The 4,637-nt window shown below is 43.0% G+C and overlaps 1 pseudogene; it reads left to right on the top strand.

The window, feature by feature from the left end:
* Positions 1-3,642: 3,642 nt before the first annotated feature.
* On the top strand, positions 3,643-4,319 carry LOC118971253 (serine/threonine-protein kinase 35-like; annotated as a pseudogene).
* The last annotated feature ends 318 nt before the right edge of the window (positions 4,320-4,637 follow it).

The following is a 4,637-nucleotide window of genomic DNA, read 5'->3' as shown; positions in this document are numbered from 1 at the left end:
ATGAAATGTGGGTATTTTAGGGAAAGGACAGGCCTGTGTGATAACTGCAATTCATAACAGTGGCTTTGATACTTATACTCCTGGGCTACTAATAGTTGTCTGATGACATCACCTGGTCCTTGCTTCTGATTTCACATTGGTAAAAATCTAGGTCAGCTGGGACAGATGGCTCTCTTTTCTCTTCAGTTAATTAAAAACAAATTCTTTGAGTATTTTTTTGGATATTTCTCCAAGGCTGGAGTCTCATATACAGCCTGAATCAGATAAAAGGGGATTCCTGACAAGTGAGTGCCCTACACATATTTCTTAGGCTCTGTTATAGCAAACAAAATGATAAATCTCTCAGTTGATGGAAAAGGAGAACAATAGTTAGGCATGTCACTGTTTTTATTTTTATCACAGGAAATCTAAAGAATGTAATATGAGCCTAAGTCTATACACATTTTTAGTTTGACAATTTTTTTCTATTTGTCAAATATAAATGCCTATTATTTTTCTTCCAAATAACTATTGATTGTTTTGACTGATTTTTTTCCCCCTACAGTATTGAACAATTTAGAGAAAATGTCTGAATTGGCTTTTGGTTGATACAAGTTGCAACAGTGAAAAATAAAGGGCAAATTAGGGACTTTACAAATTTGATTCACCCATTTTAAACATAGCTGCAATGGAAAAAGGCAAACATACCTGAGTTCTAATTCAGAGCTAGTTTGATATAGTTGAATGCTGTAGAATATACATATCCCATATACCGCTTACCAAACATAGATGTGCTTTTCCTCAGTGCCCAGTCTTCTTGCAGTGGGGTGCCCATATGAACAGCTCTTTCCAACTGACTCTGAGAGAAAGTGGCAAGTATTTCTTCTGAGACAGATTATATAGAGTAGGTGTGAGTTCTCCAGGCACTCTCTTTTCTTGCTCTTGTCATCCTGGAAAACACACACTGAGATTGCAAAGCCCCCAAATGGAGCATGGAATCAACTTCCATGTGCTAGGCTCTTGAGATTCAGGCATTAATTTGTTACTTCAGTGCAATTTAGTCTATCTGGATTGATAAAAATATATATTGAATTTGGAATAAAAAGAAAAAAAACCCTTAGTTTTAATTCCAACTCCTTTATAATCGCTATGATTTTGATAGTGTCAGGAATTTTAGATTAACTATTTCTCCATGAAGTAGCTGCTTACCAAATATCTATCTTTCTCCTACATTTCTCACTCTAGGTCATACTTAGTTTGTAGTCTTTTAACTAAATCTGGTTAATGGACTGAGAATGATAATGATATGCATTCCTTATAGTCAGAGACAGTAAAAAACTGGCATTCCTCCTTCATGTCTCTTTTCCCCTGTCTGAATACAGAAGCCAGGAGTTCCAAGTGGTACGAACTATACAATAGAGGATAGCTTAACCCACAATGGATTCTGAATGGCTGAGAAAGAATACTTTATTATTTGAGCCACTGAGGTTTTATTATTTATTTTTAATCTCAGCATAGACTGGAGCCTCACTAATTAAATGAATTTTTAAAAATATTAATCTTTGATTCCTTAGTAACTATCATATTTTCTAAAGCAGTGGTACTCAAAATAATATGTGCAGACCTGTTCTGAATCACTGGGTGTTACCAGTTAGCAATTAGGTAAATGCAGAAATTGAGAGTTAGATTTAGACACTATTTACATAGCAATTGAATGTTTCCATGATATTTAAGTGTGTGCTCACTTCTAGAGATTCATTTTCATTGTATTATTCATGTTTATTATGTATTATTCTATTGCATTGTTCCATGACAGATTTGAGGAGTAAGGAAACTGACCTCTATGACATATTAGGCACTTGAAAACATTTAATGAATGAATTAAATGCTTGTGTTCCTCATGTAGAGAGATATAGTTTGGCATGACCTTAAAATGAGATTAATCATTTTGGTAAATGTGGTATATATTCAAATAATGTAAGCAGCATACCAAAAAGCACAAAGAAGAAAGCAAAAGTCACCAAAATTTCATTATCATTTATATTTTAGTGAGTTCTAGATGTCTACTCACACACACACATGCACACACACAAGTACAGACTTTATAAACGCAATTATAACAAATTAAACAATATGCCGTTTCAGTCAAATATACATGTCAATGAACTTAATGTCACTAACTTTTGGTGCATACCTAGTTTTTCTTTGTATGCACATACCATAATTTATTTATCCAGTCCCTCATAGATGCACATTTCCAACCATTTGTCACCCATGACAAATGGTAAACTTCTGTAAATGTACTTAAGAAAGCATATTTTCACATGCATATGATGCCCCTTAGGATAAATTTCACAGGGTCCCTGAAAAACTGTATGACTGTCTCATAGATAATACTGTTCTATGGTTCTTTGAACAAGGCGCATTTCTTTAAACTAAGAATTAAAAATATGTATGTACTCACGTTTGGCATACAAGGGATTCATATTCTTTGTCTACTTAGGGAAGTAATACAGTTGTTAAGGCCTGAACACATATGATACCTAATGTTCAGCAAATCCTGTAATTTACTTTTACGTTATTGGGCGCAAGCCAAGGACAAACCCGCCGGCCAGCAAGGCCTGCAGAACCACTCTGGTGGATGGCTCTAGGGACACGCATTGGATAGTGGGTGTGTCGTATGTAATGGGACCCTTGGCCAGCAGGTGGAATGGGATGAGACCAAGTGTTCCTTGGTGAGCGCATACTTTCATGATCCATCTGTTCAAGTAGGAAGGAATGAGGCAGGTGGGATTCTTTATGCTACAATAGGGCCAAGACAGACGCAAATGGAAACTATGATTCTAATAATCATTGCTGAGCCATAAGTCATATTTTGTAATTCAGATTAAAATTACATTCACACTGCCATGAAAGTTATGACTAAGAACGGCTGAATTTTAAAACAAAATTCTTTTATCTTAAATGTAACATATTATATTCCTTCAGGAAACTTTATAGCCAGTGGCCGCCAAAGCCCCAGGCAACGCCTACCTGGCGCTGCAGCAGCGGCGGAGGGCGCGGGGCAGCGCAGCCCGGCTGTAGCCTGCGGGCAGCGGCCCGGCCCTCAACTGCCGCGGGGACGCAGTCGTCGGAGGCAGCCGGGCCGCGTGGCGGTCGGGGACTTCATGGCGACACCCTCAGGAAAGCGGAGTGCGAGCTCGCCGGGTTCTGGGCCCCAAGCAGCCTCAAGCGGCACCGCCAGAACGTGTGCGGGCTGAGGCGGGCGTCGCGAAACCTGAGAAGCGCGTTGTGGGGCCTGAGGAGCATCTCCTGCAGCCGGAGGAGCGCGCTGGGGCCTGAGGAGCATTTCCTGTGGCCTGAGGGGCGCATCGCGGGCCTGAGGAGAGTCTCCCGCGGCCTGAGGAGCGCGCTGTGGTCTGAGGAGCGTCTCCTGCGGCCTGAGGGGCGCATTGTGGAGCCTGAGGAGCATCTCCTGCAGCCTGAGGAGCGCGCTGGGGCCTGAGGAGTGTCTCCTGCGGCCTGACGGGAGCGCTGTGGTCTGAGCTGGGCTGGAGACGGACCAAGGAGCACATTCAACAGCTGCGCGACCGGATGGCACAGCGCAGGCTCCGTGGCAAGAGCTTCTGGTGAAGACCGTCAGAGTAATAAGTCTCCCGGGTTATGCTTGGGGAGCCATGTTGCCTCTGGTTCTTCTTGAAGCTCTGTTAAAGGTGGAGACCTGAGTCAGTGTGTCCTGTAGAGGCCGGCCCAGCCACCACCAGGCTTCCTGCTACAGCTCACGAGCGCCACTGCCTTGGGCACAAAACCCACATTGTGCCCTGGGACCTAAAGCCCAAGAACAGCCTCATCACGGAGCTGTCAGGCAGCCCCATCGTTAACGCGGAGGACTGTGGACTAAGCCGGGTCTACGCTGGGCTGGACCTCAGGCCCAGACGTTCATGAACAACCAAAATGTGGAAGTGAATAAATATTGTCTGTCTTTGGCCTGCGGCTTGGACTTCTAAATGGCCCCTGAAGTCTGGAATAGACACTACACAGCTAGGGTCAACATCTTTGCCCTGGGCATTATCATATGAGCAATGATAGAACGAATCACTTTTACCGCCACTGAGACTAAGAGCTCCCGGGGACTTGTATCAAACCAGGCACCGAGGTCGTTCAGTGAGATGCTGCTAGAAAATCCAAAGATGGAGGTGCACAGCCTCCAGAAAGGCAAGACTGCCGTATCTGAGCGGATCAGGCAGCTATTGAAAGATATGCTAGATGCTAACCCACAGCACCAGCCTGATGGTTTTGAAGTTGTAACCAGAATAGAAGAGGTCACACTTGCTGCTTAAAATTCACTACGAAGAATCTTCTGTGTTTTTAGACTAGGTGAGTGTACTTTTTGTTCTGCATGCATATTTACTGGATTGGATGCTTCATCCCGGGGTCGGTGGGCCCCATGGAGTTTGGTGCAGGGGGATGCTGGGTGGAAGAACTAAGTGCTTACTATCCAAGATCCACCATCCTGCCAAATCTCCATGAGTAGATGAGTGGGATTATTTGAGTATGAGCTGAAAAGTGTAGCGAAGTCCTTTGAGTCAGGATTGCATTGGAGCTTAGTCTGAGCTTTTTAGAAACATTTTTATCGCACTATCAGTTAATAAATGCTT

The sequence above is a fragment of the Manis javanica genome, chromosome 1 (genome assembly GCF_040802235.1).
Source record: "Manis javanica isolate MJ-LG chromosome 1, MJ_LKY, whole genome shotgun sequence".
In the NCBI taxonomy this organism is placed as follows: domain Eukaryota; kingdom Metazoa; phylum Chordata; class Mammalia; order Pholidota; family Manidae; genus Manis; species Manis javanica.
This window is presented reverse-complemented; position numbering and strand designations above follow the sequence as displayed.